The sequence below is a fragment of the Petaurus breviceps genome, unplaced genomic scaffold, assembly GCF_028583685.1.
Source record: "Petaurus breviceps papuanus isolate PSGF00001 unplaced genomic scaffold, PetGlider_PUasm1.0 90919, whole genome shotgun sequence".
Lineage (NCBI taxonomy): Eukaryota > Metazoa > Chordata > Mammalia > Diprotodontia > Petauridae > Petaurus > Petaurus breviceps.
This window is the reverse complement of record NW_027187378.1, coordinates 24,257,758-24,283,268: the sequence shown is the minus strand read 5'-3', so window position 1 is coordinate 24,283,268 and position 25,511 is coordinate 24,257,758. Positions and strand designations below refer to the sequence as shown.

Below are 25,511 nucleotides of genomic sequence, written 5' to 3'. Positions count from 1 at the left end.
GGGGTCAGAAAGAGTTGGAAAACAACTGAAACGAGTGAACAACAACAAATGAAGAATGCAAATGATTTGCCCCAAATCATACAATAGTAAGGGGCAAAAACCAGGATATAAACCCAGGCCTTATGGTCCCAAATCCAATACTCATTTTCTTCTCCAAGCTGCAACTCCATATGGGCCCCATATGGAGTAGTGATATATGTGTTTGTGTATGTTGTCAACACCTCTTACTCATGCAACTTCATGTGGCTTTATTTTTAAACCTTTGAAACAGAATAGAAACACATTAAAAAACAACAGCGAACCAACCATCATCCCACCATGAGTGGGCACCTAACAAACTGGAGTATCTTAGATCATCATCAATCATCCCCTCACATGTACTTAGCACATTAAGGTTTATTATACATGTATCATGTGATGGTCAGTCTATGTGAACTCATTATGGACCCCAAAGTAATATAAGAAAAGAAACTTAGAGGAGATACTTAGCAGTCACCCTTCTGTTCTTTGTCTAGGAAGGAGTAGCCATGCCCTTACTTTGTCCCAGGGTAGGCTGGCACGTGGGCTAGCTGATTTACTGTGCAAAGAAACGATTAGACAAACTCCTAACTTTACCTATGGAAAAAACACTAGGGGTGGCCAGGTAGCACAGCGAGTAAGAGCACCGGCTCCAGTGTCAGGATGACCTGGGGATTGAATCCCGGGCTCGGACACTTAGCACCCACCCACAAACACCTGGCCGTGTAACCTTGAGCAAGTTACTTAATCCCGATTGCTTAAAAAAAAAAAAAAAAAAAAAAAAGAAGAAAAAACCCTAACCCTCCTAACTCAGGTTCACCCTGGCCTCTCTGCTTCTCACACACATTTGGTGCCAACCACTTCTAGCTCAAATTCTTTTCATAAGGGCACTAACTACTATTGGAGTTAGTTTCCTCCTGAGGGCCTAGAAAAGATATGGGTTAAGGTCAAGCCACCCAGGAATCTCTGACATCAGTTTTCCCTCTAATTGCACAAGTACCCTAGCTGCTGGCTCATAGTTAGAATTAGCATGGGGCTTCCAGGGCATTATCTCAGGCACCAGAACATGGGGAAGGCGATGTTTCTTTCCCTACCCAGCCCAACACCAGCAAGCTGACCTGCCCACTTCCTCATTCATCCTTTTTCACCCTAGTCCACTTTCCCACCAAAATTGGTTGCCCTTTCCTACCAAGTGCTACTTCCCCTGGTGACCCTTACCACAAGGGACAGCCAGAGAGAAGGACTGAAGATGGCAGCAGGGGAGTGTGCCAACTCCTGGCCCTGTGGGTCAGTGGTTACAAGAGAAGGAGGCCTGGACTCCAAGAGATGTGATATCTTTGAAAGGAAATTGTTTCAGTCATATAGGAACCTCCAGTTCACCCTCCATCTTCTCCAGTAAGCTCAATGCCTGGCTCAGTCTTTTCTGATCCAATGTTGGTCCCTGCAAACACCCTGGCTTCCCAGTTCAACCATTTCCCCAGTACACTTGATCTCTGTCTTTTTACCCATGTATCCACACAGAGGAGTGGCCATATGTTAAGCACTCCTTCCCCTCCCCATACACATACCTAAATTGAATTGGCCCCAGGTGCCAGAATTCCTAGGTCTTCCTAGACTTCACAGGATCTTATTTTCGTGTAAAAAACAAAGGGACAGCATAGGACTACACTTTTGGGCACCCCATTCTTAGTCTTAGCACGATGCCATGCTTCCTGAATTATCTATCTACACCTCCTGTGGCAAATGGGTAAAGGGAAAGAACACCAGCCCCACCCTTCCTTCTTCTCTCTACTCTGTGGCAGCCCAATGGCACCCTGCTCAGGAAGCATACAAAGTCCTGGAAAGAGAACCCTCCCCTCAGTCCTTCTAAGGTAGGCTGGTCAGATTTGGTCCCTTCTCTAAAGGCAGAGGGTGTGGGGAAAACATCATCAGGAGCAGCCCGAGTAATTGATGAGTTCAGAGATGTAGTCAGAGGGCACCATCTGTTAGCATTCTTATCTGGCTTCTGACTCACTGCTTCACTCCTCTCCTGGCTTTGCTCCTGACTCTCCTAACTTTTCTATTCCCCAGTAGTCTTTTCACCCTGGAGGATGCCTCTTCCTCTGAAGCCTTCTCACCCTGGAAGAACACTTCACCCAGCAATTTTATCCTCTGAGTTCCCCCCAAAACCTCCATTTTAAGGATGTATCTACACCAGCTTCATGTTCACTTCCCTCCTGACTCTCCAGACTTCTCCATGCTCCTGAGCAGGTACCTTCTCCCTCATGACCTGCATCCGCCATTTTCAGCCCCCTTTTATGCATTGTCTTTCCTGTTAGAATTTAAGTTCCTTGAGGACAGGGGCTTTCTTTTTTGCTTCTCATCACTTAGCACAGTGCCTAGTACAGAGTTTAATAAATGCTTGTTGGCTTGGCTTCTGATTTGTAGTCACGGGTGTATGGGATATTCTTAACTCATGATTAGTGAGTGGTGAACTCAGTATGAGTAGCTTCTTTATTCTAAACATCAGGTGAGAGGTAGGATAGTGGGCAACTCACAGACTACAAGCCTAGCAGGCAGCTAACTCCTGGTTGAATGATATATGTATTGCTGTCCTCTCCCCACCTTCCTGGCTCCTTGCCCCCAACCCCTACAAAGAATCAGGACATAAGGCTGGGAGCCAGGTAGTTACTGGACAGAAACCTATCTTTACCATAGCCTTTGGGTTTATATCAACAAATTAGTCTGAAGAGGGGAGCGGAGAGAGTTTTGAACTGAAAAAAAAAAGTTCTCTGGGCTTTAAAAAATATATAGTTCTCTTAATATGAATAGCATCTTTCTCCCCTTGAGTTCTTCTTTGAACTAGCAAGGCTGCCCCTTTTCACAGATGAATTTGATTAACCAGAGGTTGAGTTGAATACCAAAGATCATCTTAAATCTTCACAAGATCTAGAGCTAGAAAAGGCCTTAGAGTTCACCTGGTCCAAGACCCTCAGGAAACTGAAGCCCAAAGAGGGCAGATAACTCACCCAAAGGTCTCAAAGCTGGTAAGCAGTAGAGCGCTCAGGTCCTCACAGTGACCAGGAATGGGCCAGCTAAATATTGATGGATGGACATAGACCTTGTCATAAATGGAAGCCCATGACCAACTTATTCCACCCCATTTTTACAAAAGAACACTAGATCTGTATGGCATAGTAAACCTTTCTTTCTCTAGAAGCAGACACAATGCAGGTCCATATCAACTGTGTGGACTACATCCTCCTCCCTCAAAAAGAAAATCCTCTTTCAGACCTATGCAGTCTAGGACTTTTCACTGGAATCCCAGTCAAGGTCTCCAGATCTATTGATTTACAGGCTCAGGCATTTCTGACTCTTTGCAGAAAGGTATGGAACACTCATAGCAGAATGGATTTAAGAAGGAAGCTATGAAGTTTCTTTGGGCTTCTATTAAACTACTCAATGATCACAATGGGAAAGGAAAACAAGTGGGCTCACAGGGCATGACACTTGGCTTGTGAGGCGGCAACCTTATGCCAGTGTTAGCTATGTCAATGAACGTCAATGGCTGGAGCTAAGGAAAGGTTCTGCTGCTACTACTGTCAGTGCTGTGTCATTAGAACAATGGAGCTGGCCAAGAAGGTCCAAGTCTGGCAATTACATGGGAATGAAGGTTCTGACTTGGTGAGGGTACAAAGCCTATTGGCACAGAATCCCCCATCTGTCTCCTCTATCTTCAAGCAGGGCAGTCCAAGCTAGAGGCCCAACTATCTGAGAGTATTCATAAAATCCTCCCTCCTTCATCCCCTCCCTCTTTCCTTTCTTCCTTCCTGGGATGGAATAGAGAGGAGTCAAAGGACTGTGATCACAGACAAGTCACTAAGCCTCCCCCAGACTTAGCTTCAAAAACTGTAAAATGAGAGTGTAAGACTAGATGGGCTCTGAGTTCCCTTCCAGCCCTAGATCTAGGACTACCTAAACTTGAGACATTACATAAAATTGTTTCCCTCCCTAAACTGATTCATAATGCCTAAAATTCTTTTAACTGAAGAAAAAGCTCTAATTCCACCCTTTGGAAAGAAATGGTTTGTAATAAACTTATTAAGCAGTAGGATATTTAGTATTTGGACACGTAATAAATGCTAGTAGGCTGATTTTCCGTTTTCACAGGGAGGAGGGGCTTAAAGGGATAAATCTGAATGTAGACAATGCCACTGAGATGATAAAAGGGGCAGAATGGTTGTGAGAACCAAAAGATAAAGTTGGTTGACTTTGTAACTTTTCTCCTGCCTGCTGAGGAGATACTTTATACCCTGACCCACCCACCCTACATCCACACACCTTAGCAGCGACTACACTAGAAGAACTCAGGTCCTCCTGACTCCAGGGCGGGCGCTTTACTCACTGCGCCACCTAGCTGCCCCAGAATTTATCAGCTTTTTAAGAAATGTGAAACACTGTACTCTGTGTTAACTTGTTTGCTAATATTTAGTATTCCTTGTGACTACAACTTTTGCTCTTTTACATATATTTACTCTGGGCTTCCAATAAGATTTTGTAAAAATAGTCTCCACTCTTCCTGTAAGTCTTTGATTTTTAATTTTTACTCTCAATATTTCCCAAATTAAAACTTGCATTTAAAAATTTTTTTCTAGAACGACATAATTTCAGAAGAGATTCCTTTGGTTTTCCATCTCCCACCAAAATGTTTATTCATTCCCCCCATCCCCTCCCCCAATGGAATTTAAGCTCCTGGAGAATGTCAGCTTCATTATTGTGTTTGTAATCCCAGTAGTAATGCAGCATTTTGAACATAATAGGTGCTTAATAAATGCTTGTCAATTGATTCACTTGGAAATGATTTCGTGATTATTATTATATTGGTACCTATCCACATTAATTTCTTGCAGTACTTCCTGTTAGCCAATAAGGACCAAAGTAAAGTGTTTTACCCTTTCCTGTTTATTGGGATGACCACTGGTATATTAGAATGATCTATTCAGTTCTTTGTTCCATGCCCTGAATCCCCTTTGATTTGTTCTGATGAGGAAACTTATTTGTATAATTAAAGTAATTAAAGATTACTAACAAAAAGAAAGGTTCAATTGATTTCCACACTTTCTAGTGTTTTAATAGGAATGATTGCTGTATTTTGTCAAAAGTCTTTTCTGGGACAGCTAGGTGGCTCAGTGAATAGAGCACTAGGCCTGGAGTCAGGACCTGAGTTCAAATCTGACCTCAGACACTTAACACTTACTAGCCATGACCTTGGGCAAGTCATTTAACCCCAATTGCCCTGCCTTCCCCCCTCCAAAAAGCAAAAAGAAAAAGTCTTTTCTGCACCCATTGAAATAATCATAATTTTTGTTGGTTTAGTTATTGATATGGTTAATTATGCTCATAATTTTCCTAATATTGAACCAGCCCTGCACTCCTAGTATAAATTCCACCTAGTCATAGTATATGATCTTTGTGATATATTGTTGTAATCTCTTCGGTAGCATTTTATTTAAAAAATTTTGCAACAATATTTATTAGAGGAATTGGTTTAGTTTTCCTTCTGTTTTTCCTTCTCTTCCTGGCTTACGTATCAGCTGATATTAGATATCAGCTTAGGTATCATTATTATCATGTCATAAAAGAAATTTGGTAGGACTCCTTTACCTATTTTTCCAAATAGTTTATATACTATTGGAATTAATTTTCTCTAAATATCTGGGAGAATTCACTTGTGAATCCATCTGGTCCTGGGAACTTTTTCTTAGGTAGTCCATTGATGGCCTGTTCAATTTCTTTTTCTAAAACAGTTAATTAAATATTTCCTCTTCTGTTAATCTGGGCAATTTATATTTTTGTAAATATCCATTTTGCTTAAATTGTCAGAATGATTTGCATAGGGTCTCAGAGGTAAATAAAACAAAAGAGTAAGGATTTAAACCAATGCCTTTTGACTAAATATACAGTGTTCTTTCTATGAGCTCTACTAGGTAAAGACCCAGAAAGACAAGAAGACCTTTCCCCATGTAAAGGAACTCAAATTTATTGCAATTTACATATTTCATAATTTTCTAGGGGGAAAAAAAAACATCCACATTTCCTACTTCCTTGGGAGTTTCCAATTCTTGGCTGGCTTCAGGTCCCTTTCATCTCACACAGCAAAATGCCCTGAAGCAGTCATCTAGCCAGATTATCTTTTTCTCAAGACAGGGCAAAGACCAGTCTGTATTAGACTATTGCTTCTCATTTTTATAGCTACTTGGACACATTTCCTCAGATTCCATGCAGGTTGCCACTAGATGGTGCACTTGTTCATTCTGATTATGACATACACTCTACATCCAGCCAGGTCTTTTTTTTGTTTTTAACATTATTTGTTACACAAGTACATACAATAATGTGACCTGCAATTACAATCAGCTTTTTTAAGGGATTTTTTAAAAATAACCATAAAAGAACAGAGTGTCAAACCCAAATCTATGTGCATCTGTGATCTTATCCCCATGTATCCTACTTCAGATTTTTTTTACTATGATTTAAAATTAAATTCTGATATTTTTTAGGTTATAAATCCCCCAAGCTTATAGCCCTACCAAATTCCAGAACCTATCTCTGGTCTATAAGCCAAAGTGTGTCCCTAGTACTTAGTCCTAATTGACTAATGCTGTTCTATGCATATCGGGACATGCAAAACTTCTTAAAGGTCTTTATAAACCATGCGCCCATTCAAAATCAATAAAGAGAGAATATGGCATCTGTCCTGACTCTGAGTTACCACTTATATTTCTGTCCGAATCAGAAAGAAGTGGTCATTGAAAAGAAGAAAAGTTTCATTTATTCTATTACACATCCTTATTGTTTTTCTTTCTGTGAATAGTTGTTTTAAAGGAAGATTCACTCCTTCCTTTTCACCTCCTCTCTTCTGCAACCTAGATGCTATCAGTCAATATCCAAATACTGGGGGATTATTCTCTAAGCCCTGAATTTAGAAAACATTAGCTTTTAATTCAATTAATCTTCTTGCTGGCTTATTTAAAGCTAGTTTAAAGCTTCTGAACGTTGGTTAGCTTAACCTCCCTCTTGAAGCCTGTTTCCTCACTTGTGGAATATTTTAAAGATCCAATGAGAGAATCTGTAAAGCACTTTGTGAATTATAAACAGCTATAAAAGTTTCAGCTACTGTTTTCACAATATAAAAAAGGTGGGACTCAATGATCTTTAAAGACCCTTCCAACTATTACCCAATTTTTCACATTGTTTTAAATAACAGATTGAAAAACCAATATTGCTGTTTTCTCCACAACATTATTTTGTTTTCCTAGAATTAGGTTTGAACCAAACTGGAGTCAATTACCCTCTATTGTCATATTATTAACAATGTTTACTTTATTCCAAACTTTTCTCTAACCATATACCACTCTCAAAATATTATTCCAAACTTCCTACTACATGGCTGGATCATATCTTAGAGGCAGTTTGGCACAGCGGACAGAATACTAGATTTTGGGCCAGAAAGACAGAGTTCCAATTCTAATTTAGACACTTATTATATGGGCAAGTTATTTAGCATCTGAGCCTCAGTCTACTCATCTAAAAAGGGGATAACAATAACACCTACCTCATAAGATTGTTGTGAGAATCATATGTATATAAAGTGCTTTTTAAACCTTAAAGAATTTTATGTGAACTAATATTATCATCTTAGGACTCCATATGTCCTTTCATTTCCTTTAATAAAAATTTCAGATCCATACACCAGATCAATGCATAAGATCTGGGGGGTATATATGGTATCTACTTTGCATATTAGTTAAGAATGAATAGATCTTTGTTATTATGACACTACCTGGCATAGTGTGAATGAAAGTCATGATTTCTGAACAGGACCTACAGATAATAACAAATATTCCAATGGACTGGGCTTTCAGGGTGGTCCTTCTGCTCTGCCTGAAGAGTTCAAGTTCAGCCAAAGGCCTGATATGATTACAGCTATAAAACATTCATGGTTCTCTCTTTAAGAGGAATTCTCTGATGCTGAATAAGGATTGTTATGGATAAAGGATAAAGGTTTACTCCCCCAACCAAAATGTAAACTCTTTGAGGAACTTTATATAACAAAATGGGATATCCTGACCATGTAAAGAGACTCCCTCAGCCAGATTCCCTGTCACCAAGGCCTTTTTTCTTCTATCACCAAAGGGCTAAAAAGAAGATAAACTCTATCCTATAGTTAACTGTCTTTCCTTATTTTCTCTTCTCTGAAAGTACTTTTTCCTGCCTTGTCCACTGTAGCCCAACATATAAGGAGTTCAAACACACAACAAAACTACAGCAAATTCTGCAATATAATCCTGTACAGCTGAGGTAAATCACAAAAACATTCTCAAGCTACTCATCTAGGAAGCACTTAAATGATCAAAGAGTCCTTATCGTTACCTTCTTTTCTGGTCTGCAAGTCCTTGATACTGGTCTCCAATCCTTAGGATTTTAGAGTTCTTTTACTAATCTACCCTACTTCTTAACTGTGGGCCTAGGCTGCATTCTTAAATTTCCTTAAATTGCCAGGGTAGGGTCTGATTATAGGTCCATCACACTTTGGCTTCCAAATGGAACTTACTGTCTTAGGAACCAAAGGCCTCACCAATACAACTGATGCTCTGGATCTCTGTACAGAAGAAACTCCCAACAGCCTTTATTTTGATTATGGATATATTCAGCTGTGACTGCCTGTATCAATAAATACTTCCTGAGTTTTATCCAGCTTTGTTCTTTTCTTTTTTTTCTCATGCCTTTGCTTTTAATGCCTTTGCTTTTTAATGCTTTTAATGTCTTCTAGACAGCAGTTTCTCCAAATCTGCAATCTAGATCAACACATCTTGCATTCTTTCACCTCCAGTTTTTCTAAAAGTTAACTATTCCATATCTTGGCATCATCAGCCCTGTTTAGAGAGTCCCACTCCTTTGAAGGTCACCCCATTCCCTTTCTCAGGAATTCAATAGCTCACATCACATTACTGGTATAAAAGAAAATCATTACTCTGCCAAGGAAATCCCTCAGTGCTGTCCATTAAAACATTTTAAAATACGTAAGACTCCACATTTATAGTCAACACACCTACCATCAGGATACCATATAGGACTGCACATCAATCATAAGAACTTTTTGGTGTGCATGGTCTTTTTGTAACACTGTCTTATAGTTTTTGCAGTATCCACAGCACTTAATACAGTGCTAGACTCATAGTAAACCCTCAAACATTTGCTGAATTCACTGTATTCATGGAATCTCTATCCAGTATGAATTCTCTTTTGTTGAGTCAATGCTGAGTGATCACTGAAGACTCTTCCATATTTGCTGGCTTTACTGGCAACATGAGTTTTTCGATGTTGAGAGAGGGAAGAGCTCTGGCTGAAGGCTTTGTCACATTCATTACACTTATATGGTTTCTCTCCAGTATGAGTTTTCTGATGTTTTGTAAGGGATGAACTCTGGCTAAAAGCTTTCCCACATTCCTTGCATTTATAGGGTTTCTCTCCAGTATGAGTTCTCTGATGTCGTATAAGGGCTGAACGGTCACTAAAAGCTTTCTCACAGTCATTACATTTATAAGGTTTTTCTCCAGTATGAGTCCTCTGATGCTGAGTAAGAGCAGAGCAGTAACCAAAGGCTTTCCCACATTCAGTACATTCATAGGGTTTCTCCCCAGTATGAGTCCTCTGATGTTGAATGAGCCCTGAGCGGTCACTAAACGCTTTCCCACATTCATTACATTTATAGGGCTTCTCTCCAGTATGAATTACCTGATGTTGAGTAAGAAATGTGCTTTGACTAAAGGCTTTCCCACACTCATTACATTCATAGGGTTTCTCTCCAGTATGAATCCTCTGATGTTGAGTAAGGTATGAACTTTGATTAAAGGCTTTCCCACATTCATTACATTCATAGGGTTTCTCTCCAGTATGAATTATGTGATGTCGAATAAGGGCTGATCTGTGACTGAAGGCTTTCCCACATTCATTGCATTCATAGGGTTTCTCTCCAGTATGAATTCGCTGATGAAGAGTAAGGTGTATGCTCTGGCTGAAACCTTTCCCACATTCATTACATTCATAGGGTTTTTCTCCAGTATGAATTCTCTGATGGAGTATAAAGGCTGAGCAGTAACTAAAGGCTTTCCCACACTCATTACATTTCCAAGGCTTCTTTCCTGCACAAATTCTTGGATCTTTAATTAGGTCTGAATTCTGTTTTAAGTTCTCTCCAAGTGTATCACATTTAAGAAGTCTCTCCCCTGAAGAAACTTTCTGTGGTGCAACAATGAATGACCTCAGGCCAAAGTTTCTCCCAAAGTCATTACACTGATGGCTTCTCTCCCCAGTAGTTTTCTTTTGAATAGCTGTTTCTTGGCTTAAATGTTTCTCATAGTTTACCTGTTGTCCCTCTAACTGTCCTTCACACTGCCAGGTTTCCTCCAATACAGAATCCCTTGTGAGTCTTTCCATTAACACCCCACGGGATGATTCTTCTTCAGAAATGTCCTGCCTTGAAATTAACTCCTCCGTTTCAGGTCTAATATCCCAATCTGAAAGAAAAGAAAAATGCAAATGTCCCCCTTATTCTGTGTCAGACAGGAACTACTTTAGTTGGAAGAGAATAATGAACCTGAAAATAACGCCTACAAGGGGAGGAACCTGATAGTATTTGAATATAGTCCTACATTTCTTAGAGAAAAGTGTAAGAGCTTTAACATGTTGACAAAGGAGAAATGGCTATATGCCCAAAGGTAGGTGGAGTGGAAGGGCAGCTGCCATTCTAGTTATTCCCCAGGCCTTTTTAAAGACATCAGGAAACAGCCACAGGGATAGTGTTAATGGAGTATTTTAACCAACTCAAGGTGTGATGAAAGAAGAGTTAACATTGTGGTGATATGAGCTTAAGGAATATGAGTGTCAGTGGGACTGTTTGTGCTGAAAATCTGGTAGAAATTTGTGAGTTGACAGAAAACAAGAATAATTCAGAAGAGCTTTAGTGTATGCTACAGGAGAAAGTCAGTGAATGCTAGGACAAGCAAGGAGCCCCACCTGCGATTTCTGAAAGACCATGTTCAATGACTTGGGTCCCACAGCAGAATGCTGTGATAAGAAGTTACCTAGATCTGATCTAATATTTCTCTGAACCTGGAGCAGGCATGATTATGAGTGACATTTTATGACCAAGTGAAGAAGTGATGGTAAGAGGAACCACAAGTCATAAAAAAAGATATGAAGTTTGGAAAAATAGTCAAAAACCTAAGCATCGGAGATTAGAAAACATGAAATTTATCAGTAGTTGAAAAACGCAGATAGAGATCAGGATATGTTTCCTGTAAATGCCCAAAGCCACCAACCTAATACAGTATATATTCCTATTAGGGTTACTGTAACAGATTCTTCGGCTCCCCACCCTTCTAATCTGTACTGTATTTGACTGTCAGACTAATCTTCCTAACACCTTTTTACCTGATTATACTCAAAAATCTCCCGTGCATTCAGGATAACAACAATGCTGTTTCCTGGTATTAACCCACCACGGTCCTTCTGTATCAGAGCAATGCCTGAATACCTGCCCTCTCTTCCAAGCCCAGTCTGCTCACTGCTGACTCCATGCTTTTGTCACGCTGATCTTCCCAGCAGAGATACTTTTTCCACTCCTCTAATCTCTAGGCATCTTCCAGGGACAATCTCTAATTCTATAGACTCCACAAAGTCTTCCTCAACAATATCAGCCTACACTAATCTCTCCCTTTAATAAATTTCTAAAGTACTGTCTGCATTATTCAGGTACAGTGAATAAGTACACTTGAATTGTTACTGAACTGTCTTGTGCATGTGTCTGCCTTATATTCCCAAACAAAGGTTCTAGAGAACAGGGACTTGGTCCTTCACTACTTATACAGTGTCCGAATCCAGCCCATGCTCTGGGAGCCAAGCCCAACCCCAAAGAGCCAGAGGTTTTAGCCTCAGGGCGGCCTGATCAGCCGCCAGCTGGAGGGACTTCAGATCACCAGCAGCTGTGGCCGTTTCCAGGATTATCAACCTATAGATGCCAAAGACAAAGTGAGACGTCAATGTAGACTTTGGGGGAACAGGGAATTTGGGAGTGTGGTCCAGCCTTTGCAGAAGCAGTTGAGGTTCCACAGGTGTGCAGCCACCCACCACGTGGCTGCTTCAGAGCCCCAGGCCTGCAGATTGTACAGGGATCAAGCGACCAGTCTGAGGGGTAATCGCTCTTGCTTTAACCTGCTTGGATCTGGACTGCTGTCTAGAGTGGAAGTCCTGGGGTATGTGACCAGTTTGCCAGAGAGCGTGTGGAGGCTTCAGAGAGGGCACCCAACTAACTGCTCCAGCAACAGCGAAAACCCCAGCGATTGGGATAAAGCTCCCCTTCCTGGTAGCAGAGGTCTACTGTGGCAAAAGGCTCAAAAGTCAAGTAATTGAGTAGCAACATGAGCAAGCAAAGGAAGCAAAGCAAACAGAGGAATCCAAAATTAGACTACTATTTTGAGGACAAAAAGGATCAAAGCATGAAACAGGAAGAAGACAGAGAAGTCAGAACTCCTGCACCAAAAGCTTCCAAGAAAAATACGAGCTGGTTACAGGCCATAGAGGAGCTTAAAAAGGATTTTGAAAACTAAATAAGAGAAATGGAGGAAAAATTGGGAAGAGAAATGAGAATGATGCAAGAAAATTATGAAATGAGAGTCAACAAACTGACCGAAGAAAATAAGATCTTAAAAAATAGACTAATTCAGATGGCAAAAGAGGCTCAAAAAGGTAATGAGGAGAAGAATGCCTTAAAAAGCTGAATTTGACAGATGGAAAAAGAATCTCAAAAGCTCACTGAAGAGAATCATTCCTTCAGAATTAGATTGGAGCAAATGGAAGCTAGTGACTTTATGAGAAATCAAGATACTATTAAACAGATCCAAACAAATGAAAAAATAGAAGGCAATGTGAAATATCTCATTAGAAAAACCACTGACCTTGAAAATAGATCCAGGAGAGATAATTTAAAAATTACTGGACTACCTGAAAGCCATGATCAAAAAAAGAACCTAGAAATCATCCTTCCAGAAATTCTCAAGGAAAATTGCCCTGATATTTTAGAACCAGAGGGCAAAATAGAGGTTGAAAGAATCCACTAATCACCTCCTGAAAAAGATCCCAAAAAGAAAACTCCTAGGAATATTATAGCCAGGTTCCGGAGTTCCCAGATCAAGGAAAATATTACAAGCAGCCAGGAAGAAACAATTTGACTACTGTGGAAACACAATCAGGATAACCCAGGATCTGGCAGCTTCTACACTGAGGGATCAAAGGGCTTGAAATATAATATTCCAGAGGTCAAAGGAGCTGGGATTAAAACCAAGAATCACCTACCCAGCAAAATTGAGTATCATGTTTCAGGGGAAAATATGGTCATTCAGTGGAATAGAGGACTTTCAAGCATTCTTGATGAAAAAACTAGAGTCGAATAGAAAATCTGTCATTCAGATACAAGAAGCAAAAGAAGCATGAGAAGGTAAACAGGGAAAAGAAATCATAAGGAACTTATCAAAGTTGAACTATTTATACTTCTACATGGAAAAATGATAATTGTAACTTATGAATTTTTTCCCAGTATGAGAATAGTTGAAGGGAATAGAAATATATATATACACAAATGTATATATGTATACATATGTACATATGTCTATAAAGGAGGGTATATGGGCATATGAATACATATGTGAGTGTGTATGTATATATATAAGTACAGGTATACATAGACAGAGGGCACAGGACCAATTGAATAGGAAGGGATGATACTTAAAAGGTGAAATTAAGAGGTGAGAGAGGACTATAATGAGAGATGCGGAGAGACAGAATGGGGTAAATTATCTCATATAGAAGAGGCAAGGGAAAACTGTTACAATGGAGGGGAAGAACAGGAAGGCAAAAGGGAATGAGACAAACTTATTCTCATTGAATTTGGCTTAGGGAGGTGTAATGGTAACTAATTTTGAATTTGAAGATCCCTTTGTGTTGGCAAAAGTAGCAGGTACTTAGCACTTAGTAACTGATCAAGCCTCTGTTGGGGAAACAGAAGGTATGAACTCCTGTCTCCTGTAATGGATGGGGTTATGTAATGTGATGTAATAAGAAGGGGTTGGCTGAAAGAAGTAGCTAATGCTGTGTATATAAGAAAAGCCCCAGAGAGGCACAGTCAGAATTTCCTTGAGACCAAGATCTGGTGGCAGAACAGCTACAGAAGAATGGAGAACTGAGTCCTGAGAACTTGTGGTGGTGGTGGAGCTTCTTCTGAACAGGAGCCCAGGAGCCCAGAGCCAGGAGCTGGAGCCAGGAGTCAGGAGCCCAGGAGCTCGGAATCCAGAATCCGGAGCCAGGAGCCCAGGAGCCCAGAATCCGGAGCCAGGAGCCCAGGTGACTGAAGCATGACTGGGATGCTGAGACTTTGTTTGTTTGTGGCTTGGTTGAGCCTTGAATTCCCTGAAGCAGAAATGGTGAAGGAACTGATATGGACCAGACCCTGTGAACGCCAGTGTGGAGCAGGATCTACCCAGAGAGCAGGACCTGCCCAGAGAGCTGGTCAAGGAACTGGGAGCTGTCTGCCACTGAACCCAGGTCACAGTCTGGTGAATCCAGGTAGAATCTGGGATCACGGAAGGCGATCCCGGGAATCTGAGAACAGGCCCTAAGTCAAGATGAAAAGACCTCTCCTTGGGTACTGAGTAATTATGGAATTATAGTTTACTAGTGACCTGAGGGGTGGAGGGTTTTGTGTAAGATACTTCAACTAAGACTTTGCTGAATAAGTGACTGATTGTACTTTGAGATAGTTACTGATAAGTGACTGAGTTAATCAAGACTTTGTCCCATGAGTGGAAGACTTTGACTATTGAACTTTGAGATTACTGATAAGTCACTAATTGAGTTGACTTAAGAGTGACTATTTTACTTTGAGACTATGTTGTGAATATTATATTGTGATTTTCTGTGATAAGTTGTAATATTGTGAATGCTGTACCTTGATTTTCCATGGATGTTTTGCTTTTGTTATGGAATAGAGTGATCACTATACTGAGTAATCAGAACCTTAAAAAAGCTGTTCACAGTAGCCATTCTTCTGGAAAGCTTCTGTGTATGGCATTACAGGAGGGAATGACATACACACTAAATAGGGTATCTTACTCTACAGGAAAGTAGGGGGGAAGGGCATGAGAGGGGGGATAATGGAAGGGAGGACAGGCTAGGGGGGAGGGAAGTTGGAAGAACCCACTTTTGAAAAAGGACAGGTTCAAAGTAGAGAATAGAACAAGTGGGGGTGGGATAGGAGGGAGGGAAATATAGTCAGTCTTTTCAATATATCCACTATGGAAATGTTTTGCATAGCTACACATGTACAACCTATATTGAATTGCTTATCTTCCCAGTGAGGGTAGGCGACCGGGGAGGAAGGGAAAGAATCTGGAATTTAAAGTTTTAAAATCAAATGTTTAAAAATATATGTATTATTATTATTATTATTATTTTACATGTAACTGGGAAATGAGATATACAAGCACTAGGACATAGAGATCTACTGGGCCCTACTGGAAAGTCAGAGGGGGGATGGGGGAAGATATGGGAGAGAGCAGATTGGGGGAGGGAATATTCAGTGGGATCGCTGTTTTGGGGTGGTGGGTAGGGAAAAATTGGGAGAAAATTTGTATCTCAAAATCTTGTGGAAATGAATGATGTAAACTAAAAAATAAAAGAGAAAAATAAATAAATAACAAAAAAAAGAGTGCTATGCACAAAGCTGCCAAAAAACCACAAATTGTCAGGAAAGGTAAGGCAAAAACAAGACGATTAGCTAAAAAAAAAAATGTTCCAAAGTTGAAAGTTATTCAAACCACTTAGAACCTAATTAATCAAGAACTTATTCAGAATCTGCATGCCCAGCACTAGAAATAGAAGTACAAGACATGGTTCCTTCTCTCCAGCTTACAGTACAGATACTGAGATGAGACCAACACCATTAAGTGCATGTGTACTGTAGAAAGACTACTACTGGAGAGGGAGAAAAGATATCTGAGTTCTAATGCCCCTGTGGCTACTAATTCACTGTATGATGCTAGAGAAGTCTCTCTGAGCCTCAAGTCCTTCTAACTATAAAATTATATGACTCTAGCATAGTTGTACATGCAACAATTAGAATACCACCATACCACAATACACTCTACCACCAAGTATATAATCAAGTGAGATATTTTGTAGCACCAACTATAATAAGAGTTCAGAGAAGGATGGGATTAATTTAGGCTTAGAACCATTGAGAAAAGATTTAAAGAACAGGGACTTAAACTAGAGAAATAAGATATAACTGGAACTTAAAATAAGATGGATAGAAGAAGAAAGGGGAGGGACTTTTGCTGTGGAGGACAGAATAGATAAAGGCTCAAATAACAGAGGATTCAAGTTAGACACAATGAGGGAAAAAAAAGGTGACTATCTAAGGCAGGTACCAGATAAAAATAACAACAATAATAATAGTAGCATTTATATTGTGTTTTAAGGTTTGTAAAGCACTTTACAAATATTAATTCATTTATCTTCACTACAACCCCAGGAGATAGGCGCTATATTCTATCCACTTTACAGATGAGAAAACTGAGGGAGATAAAGGTTAAGTGGCTTATTGAAGGTCAGAGAGCTAGGAATGAGACCACATATAAATTCAGTCTTCCTGATTTCAGGTCCAGCACTCACTCCATCCACTGGCACAAGACAATTGGGAAGGACTTGAAAATTATTGCTGAAGAATTTAGAGTTGGTAAGGCAAGCAACAAGAAAAAGAGGTCGAGTCATGTGGAAAAGATGAGACAACAGAGAGACAGCCTTAGTGGTACACTGATACCTCTGAAATAGGAAGAGTACCCAAGAATACTGGCTGGGCCCTCTATAAAGATTTACAGGGGCAGGTAGGTGGCACAGTGAATAGAGCACCAGCCCTGGAGTCAGGAGGACCTGAGTTCAAATCCAGCCTCAGTCACTTAACACTTACTAGGGGTGTGACTTTGGGCAAGTCACTTAACCCCAATTGCCCTGCTTTCCCCCCTGCAGAAAAACAACCAAAAAAAGATTTACTTTAAGAAATGGACAGAAGCACATAGGATAAGGCATCACAGAAGAGCTGTACCTTGTACAACTCAGTTGTACCTTGAGAAAGTAACTACAATGTTCCAGGCAGACCCTCCCCTGATCTCAAAGAGTTTAATGGGAGAAAAGATGGGAAGAAATCTACATAAACAACTATAAGAGGCAAATGTGATAAGTGTAGAAGAAAAGTACAGGCAAAGTACTGAGAAATTTAAGGAAGAAGAAATTGTTCAGCCAAGTATGTAAGGGTACTCATACCACGTGGACTTTCACTTCTCCACAGACACAGGAGAATCTGATGAGAGTACCTCACAAAATATTTCAAAGCTACAACCCCCACCAACTAGCTATTATTTCTAATGACTCCTCCCTACCTACTTCCTACACTCACCTAGGTGGGTACCTTTTGGGTCTTTTCTCTCCAGCATCCATGGCTCTTTTCCTCGTTCCAACTGGGAGATTACATCAGGCTTAGAAATTGGAAGCCCTGTTCATGACAAAAGAAATGGATGTTTATGCTGAGGATAACACAACCACTTATTTTTCAGGAAAAAGACCATGATGGAGTAGTCTGGGGAAAAGTGAAGAACTTCTGAATGTCATTCAGCATTATGTTCACATGAAGGGTGGGGATTTGCTATGCACACAAGAAAACAATTGGTTCCTTTTAGCCTCCCAGTTATATAAGGATGGAAGCCTCTCATCACCTCTTCAGGTATATGCAAGGACAAAGATGCTACAACCCAAGGGGTAGCACAATAAATTATCCATGTCTAATTAGAAAAAGCAAAATGCTGCATGAACTCCAAAGCAAAACAAATTCAGCTAAATGAGATACTTCTAAAGCCCTCGGCTATTATGTAAATGAGAATGCCCAATGAACAAATTCACAAGAGGAAAATGTCCTTACCCAACAAAACCAGGCTTCTATACCTCTCCAATATCACATCCCTGTACAGGTTTCTTTGAGCTGGGTCCAGCTGTTCCCACTCCTCTCGAGTAAACTCCACAGCCATATCCTTCAATGTCAATGATTTCTGAAAGATCAAATGCATTCCTGCAGTTGGCAACACGAGAGATGATAGAACAGATAGATAAGAACTGCTCTTTATCAGAGTTTGATGCATGCCAAGTCAAGTCTAGGTGCTTGTTTATTATACAACTAGTACTGTACTAGATTCTCTAGCAGATACAACTACAGCATGAGGCACAGTCCCCAACCCTGAAGCACATAATCCTGTTGTGGCTCAGCACATACATGTGAAACAGAGCAGTATAACATATATAATCAAGTGCCAAATAGTGTGAGATAGACCAAAATTCAAGGGAGATTCTAAAGAGACCTAAATATAATGGTAATGAAGGAAGTCTTAAAGGAGGTGGGATCAGAATCTGACTAGAAGGTATTATCAAGAGAGCATTCCAGGTACATGACTGTTTGAGGAAAGCAGAGGCAGATATATTGAGACTCAAGAGTAAGGCATGTGATGGCAAAAAGAAGAAAATTAGTCCACTTGAAGCCAGAACTTCATGCTGGGAAGCTTTTCCTCTAGTCCTCTTTTTCTTGTCTGTGTACTCTGAAATATCCTTTCTTCTATAAACTTTTTGATCTCTAAAAAAAATCTTGAGGAGCAGTCCAACTACACATGTGTCCAGAGTGCTGTGATGAAAACAAGAGTGGAACAAGCAGGCTTTTGCAGACTAAATCATTAGCTAAATAACTGAAAGGTAATGAGAATGAGACCCTACTTTGTTGTTTTACAAAAAAAGCATCTGACTCAGTAGAGCAGATACAGCCCCCAACAAAGCATTTCTCATGTACATGTTAAAAGTATATAAAATTCCTTGATAGAGCAGCCACAAGGATTACATAAAGCAAAAAATAAAACAGGGACATACAAGTATTTGTATTGCCTCTGTTATAGGGGATGTACTGCAAAGAGTCCAAAAGGAAGAGAAATTCCCTAGAGATGTGAAGTCCTCCAGCTATTCCTGTATGCAAAAGATGCTGAATACATCAAGCCCCAGAATAATCTTGCAAGGGTGGGGAACCTGAGGTCTTGAGGCCATATGTGACCCTTTAGGTCCTCAAGTGCATCCCTTTGACTGAATCCAAACTTCGCAGAACAAATCCCCTTAATAAAAGGATTTGTTCTGTAAAATTGGACTCAGTCAAAGGGCCACCCTTGAGGACCCAAAGGGCCCACATGTGGCCTCAAGGCTTTAGGTTCCCCACCCCTGCTCAAGAACCTTAGCCAAGTCCTCCATGGAGGATTTCACAAAAGCTATGAACAAGAATCACACAGGACAAGAAGGCCTGAATGGATTAAGGTATACACCGGCAGAAGGAGATCATACATCAATGTCACAGATTCACTGACACACAGATGAAGGGTCATTATCATTACAATCTATATGATGACCATTTTTATTCTTACTATAAATTATTAAATTCACAATCCTATATAAAGTGGCTTCTTGTAAGTAGTGGTTTCCTAAGCTCATTTTTCCCTGGGGCTTGAGCCTATCACCTAAGTCAGTCACTGAGATGCCTAGATTTGAAACAAGGGCTTTATCTTATACCTAAGTGCTTATCCAAGATAGGTGAGTATACTGAAAGCTAGAACTTCCCATCAACTTTCTCTTAAAATCCCTGTTTTAGTGAAATCCACTGACCGAATTTTTAAAATTCTCAGACTTTTCCTTAAACACTCTGCAAGAGCAAATAAGTCTTTATCAAGAATTTGTAATTTGCAGATAATTGCTCACAGATTCCATATGGCCGAACTGTATAAAACAGGGAAGCTGAAGGAAGTATAAATTAAATGATGTTAATCTGGTGTTCATATTACTACTTTAAAAAGCAAAGGTACAGGATCAGTCCCTTCCATTACTACTAGGAAAAGTACTAGTCCCAATACAGTAGGGAAGAATTATTTGTCACAAGGTGACCAGAAGGTCTCAAGGTTTTTTCTAGTCCTAGCAAAATGGGCCCCAGCACACCAGCTGTACCATTTTTTAAAACACACACATTTTAACCCACAAAAAATACTTAAGATACACAAGGGAAGATAATCATTAGAAATAACACATAAGATGAATATGTGAAATTAATAGGCCTTTCCCAGTCCCCATAACTCACCCTCCTCACCGTTCCCCAGTACCTTCTCTCTAGATTACCTCCAATTTACTCTGCATATATTTTGTAAATATAGCTGCTTCATTGTTGTCTCCTCCATTAGAATGTGAGGTCCTGGGTGGCTAGGTGGCGCAGTGAATAGAGCACCAGCCCTGGAGTTAGGAGAACCTGAGTTCAAATCTGGCCTCAGACACTTAACACAAAAAACTAGCCATGTGACCTTGGGAAAGTCACTTAACCCCAACTGCCCTCCAAAAAAAAAAAAGTATGTGAGGTCCTTGTGGACAGGGGCTATGTTTTTCCTTTCTTTGTATACCCAGCACTGCACATACTGCCTGACACAGAAAGTGCTTAAAAGGCTTTTTAACTTGTCATCAATCTTGAATGTGATCAAAGCTGGGATCAAAAAATGTACTATGCAAATAATACCATAACTTTTGTTTTGGAGACATGGTACTCTCTAGCAAAGTATTTAGAATGCCTAATATAGCTTATAAAGATCTAGGCTGACATCTTAGGTCAATCTCATACTTCTGAGTCGAGCAAAAATTATCTACTGCACAGTAGAATACTCAGAAAACTGACATTTGGGGCTTAAGATAAAGTCTTAAGAAAGACAATGCAAAGTATGAACTAATGTGTTTTTTAATTCAGAGTCTTTTTTTTTTCTTTTTGGAGGCAACTGGGGTTAAGCAACTTGCCCAAGGTCACAGAGCGAGTAAGTGTTAAGTGTCTGAGGTCTGATTTGAACTCAGGTCCTCCCAACTCCAGGGCCAGTGCTCTATTCACTGTGCCACCTAGCTGCCCCTAATTCAGAGACTTTTAAAGACAGCTTTCTGGGAACACAAATGATAAGATTTGTGCTTAGAGTTCACATGCCTATGAAAGTACAAAAACTGACATTATCTTATAGAAAAGGTAAGAACGGATTTACCATTCTTATTAATAACAAGCAAGCATCATCTTACTAATTTCCTAAAAGATTATTTTCAAAATAGTCAAGCAATTTGGATCTGAAAGGATTTCAATATCCTTTCAGCAGTATTTGAAAAGACAAAAGTTATACTAATATATCTGGATGATACTTAAGTGACCACATTACAGAATCTGTGTATATGAGCAGGAACTGGCAACTAAGAAAATTCTAGAGGCTTTGTAACATCTTTATTAAATTCTGAAAATTAGCTTAACACATAAAAAGGGTACCCATTATCTCCAAATACGGCTATCTACACAAGAAAATATCTACATTATTGTAGAAACAGAAGATGTTTCATCCCACCTAAGCTTAATTAAGTCAAATGTTTCTAGTGTTTGGTCACACCACTAGAACTTCGTTCTGTATATGTTTCAGAAGAATAGGGCTAGAAAAAGGAAAACAGGGTTTTGAATCTACTAAATTTTATATGGGAAATTTATTATTTATAAGACAATTTTCTGCTCGTTGTGCTTCTAAAAGATGGTAAAGTTTCTATATGACTGGAATTAAATCAACACCCTTTCATCATGAAAAATGGTCATATATTACTTTATATTCTCAGCATCTAGCATTGGCCTACACACAGACAAGTAAATGTCTGTTAAAAATGATACCCTTGGGGCGGCCAGGTGGCTCAGCGAGTAAGAGCACCGGCTCCAGTGTCGGGATGACCTGGGGATCAAATCCGGGCTCCAATACTTAGCACCATACCCAGAAATAACTGGCCGTGTAACCTTGAGCAAGTTACTTAACCCCGATTGCTTTGAAAAAAAAAAAATGATACCCTGAATGTGTAATCATGGGTAATATATTCATTTTACATTCTAATTTTTATAAAAGTCATCAGGGGAAGGGAATACAGAACCCTCAGTATAGAAATTCCCTCCACTGATACAGAAATTCTAAGAAAATATCCCGAGGGACTATAAAACTGAATGCCTTGTCCATTATTTACCAAAGACAGGACTCAAGCTCAGCTCTTCCTAACTCGAAAACCAGTCCTTTATGTATTATCTCTCACAACTTAAAATAGACCTGTAAAACATATGGGAATGATACAGTGCTACCTGTCCAATTCAACTCAATAGCTAATGAACGCCTACTATACTAAGACATCAAGCTTAATCCTGGGGAGAATTAGAAGTATCTGGGTGATACAAAGAAAAAAACAAAATCAGCCCTGCCTTCAAGGAGGTAACATTCTACTAGGGAGGGGGCGGGTTGGGATGGGAGGTAGAGATAAAGGGTGAAATACAAAATGCACACAGAAATATAATTTGAAAAGGGGGCGCATACAACTAGAGCAAGGCATAGAGTTCTAGAAGGCTTCATGGAGAGATGAATGAGTGAATGTTGGCTAGGGAAACACTAAAGGAGGTCAGAACCACTATTCAAGTATAGACCATTTTCTATGACAAGGCTCTGTGAATAGGGCTCTTTGAGATGTGCCAGGCAAGGAAAGAAAATGTATCCATTCTTTGAACAGATACAGCATTTCAGGAAAGAAAAGAAACCATAAATCACCTGGGACTTGGTTGTCAGGACCACAGCAGTCATTCTATCCTCCCCTGAATTCTTCTTTAGGGAAAGGGCAGAATCTTGAGAAGGCAAAGCTAGAGAAAAAAAGAAGAAACTTTGAAGAGAGCAGCTCCAAGGCAAAGTTGGAAATCTCCACAAATAATGGGAGTTACCGCTGATGTACTACAATGGCCTCCTGAAGTGTTCTCCCTGCTTCTAGCCTCCTCACCTAGAGGCGGTTCCAAGTTCCACACAGGTGCCAAAAAAAAGTCTCGAAGCATAGGTCTCACCACATCATTACCCTACTGAAGAGTGGAATACCAATTCTTCAGCTTGGTATTTAAAGCCCTTTATAACATGGCTCTAGACTCCCCTTCCTTATTTTTTTACACAGCACTACTCTCCATCTTAAAGTCTATATTCCAGCCAAACTGGCCTGTTTGCTATTTTCAGAATTCAGCATTCCATATGCCACCTTCATGCCCATGCACAGGATTTCCCTCTGCAGAGGATTTAGCTTCCTTCAAACAGCACTTCAAAGGCAGCCTCCTGGGGGAAGTGTGTTGATCACCTTGGGAGTTAATGCTCTCTCCTTCCTTCACACACACACAAACACACACACACACACACACACACACTCACACACTCTCTATATCTCCCAGCAAAATCTAAGTTTTTGGAGGGCAGGCAGTTTTATCATTTTTCCTGTCTTTGTATCTTCAACACACCTTGCACATAGGAGTCACCTAAAAACAATGCTAAATCATTGTTACCACCAATAAACCACCAATCCCACCATGTCCTAGGATCAGGGAATAGTCCTGAACACTAACTTAAGGTAACTTAAGTGTGCCACTTTCCTTATCCTTATGGTAAAGTGAAGTTAGGGCAGAGTGAAATAAGGAAAAAAAGGTAGATTACAACTATAATAATATACATGAAAAGAACACAAACTCTCAATGATTTTCATAATCAATCTGGATCCCAAAAAAACCGATAAATCCCTCCATAGCTGAGAGGCAGGACACTAAATGGAGGCAGAACGTTCATTCTAGAGCTGTATGGGACCTCAAGTCATCTTAATCCAACCCCCTTAGAGCAAACTAAAGTCCAAAGAGGTTGTGGCTTGGCCCTGTCAATCTAGGTCCTCTGACTTGAGGCAATTCCCGTTCTTCTGTACCATACATTATTAGACATGGTCCCAATATCTGTTGCTTTGTCTTAACTGTTTTTCTTTGTTACAAGGGTGGGTTTGATTCCAAAGCTACAGCTGCTGTGATAGAGAGGCTCTATCCTCAAACAACTGGGAGGTAAAATAAAAACCATCAGTCAAACTTTTTTTCTTTAAGCCAGCAATCCTGGTCTGGGAATCAGAACCTATGTTGTAAAGTCTCATTTCTATCTCCTATCTGCTGCGCAATATACAGTACAGAACTCAACTCTGTCCTTCAACTATGTCACCTTATGGAAGGAAAAAATTCTTATGCTTTTTTGGGGCTTTGTAGCGGGAAGCACCCCAAGCGTCCTCAGGGTTTGCTGCCAACACAGGTTCTTAGCTCTGTCAATCAACATCTGGGTTTCAACATATTGGTTTTTCAAAGCCGGGGGTCTCTGGACAACGGCTTTCCAGAATCCATATCAAACCACAGAACACTTCTCAAAGTGAGCCCCAAAACAAAGCTACACATCAGGGCTTATATAGCCTTCTCCTGACTCAGAGAATATAACAACCTTTTGGACCCACTGGCCAATCAAAGAGTATCAACTGAAAAACAAGCCTCCCACCCCAGGCTCCAGGTGCACTTTAGTCTAGGGGCAGGGAAGATCTTTAAAATTTACATTCCCATTACAGGCTTAGAGGATATACAAAGAATTACTTTGTGGAACTCAAAGAAACTGCCTTTCCAGATACAGCATATTATAAAAGTAGAAATATGTTTATTTTATAATTCTATTTTCTAGAATTCCAGTCTAGATTCTGTCATCACCAAACAATGGCATCTTTTTATTAAAGTTTTTTTTTAATTCTGAATTTAAATCACAAAATAAATGTAGCATTTCCTTATATACACAGTAGAAAAAGACTGCACATTAAACTGTGCAAATTATGTATGGTTTGCTTTTCTTTTCAAATATATGGTAAAGTCAACATGTAACTTTGGAAGCTGTTCTATTTGTAATTCTTTCTGGCCTTCTTTCTGTTTTCTTCTGTATAATGTTAAAGATGTTTCAATGACCCACTTTTCTTTCTCACTACCCTAGTCTCCTCTGTACCATACATACCCAAAATGGCAAGGGAGGGGAAGCCATTTCAACAAATACAGTTAAGTAAAACAAATTCCCTTCTTGTGCTGGCTGTCTGAAAACAATAGGTCTTATTCTGTATCTTGAGTCCATCATTTATTATCAATAGGTAGACAGCAGGCTTCATTATGACTCCTCTGGAATAATGGCTATTCACTGTATTGATCAGAATTCTTAGGTTTTTCAAAGTTGTTTTTATGATATTATCATAATTTTTCTCTTGGTCCTGCTCTTTTCACTGTATCAGTTCATACAAGTCTCCCCAGGTGTCTCTGAAATAGTCCCTTTCATCATTTCTTAACATAATATTCTGTTACACTCATACATCATAATTTGTTTAGTCATTTCTCAAATAACGGGCAAACCTTTAGTATTCAGTTCTTTGCTAAGACAAAT

At 39.8% G+C, this 25,511-nt stretch overlaps 1 pseudogene; it reads right to left on the bottom strand.

Annotated features, from left to right (window-relative positions):
• Positions 1-231: 231 nt before the first annotated feature.
• LOC138152185 (zinc finger protein 184-like) overlaps positions 232-25,511 on the bottom strand; it is a 124,050-nt pseudogene continuing 98,770 nt past the window's right edge.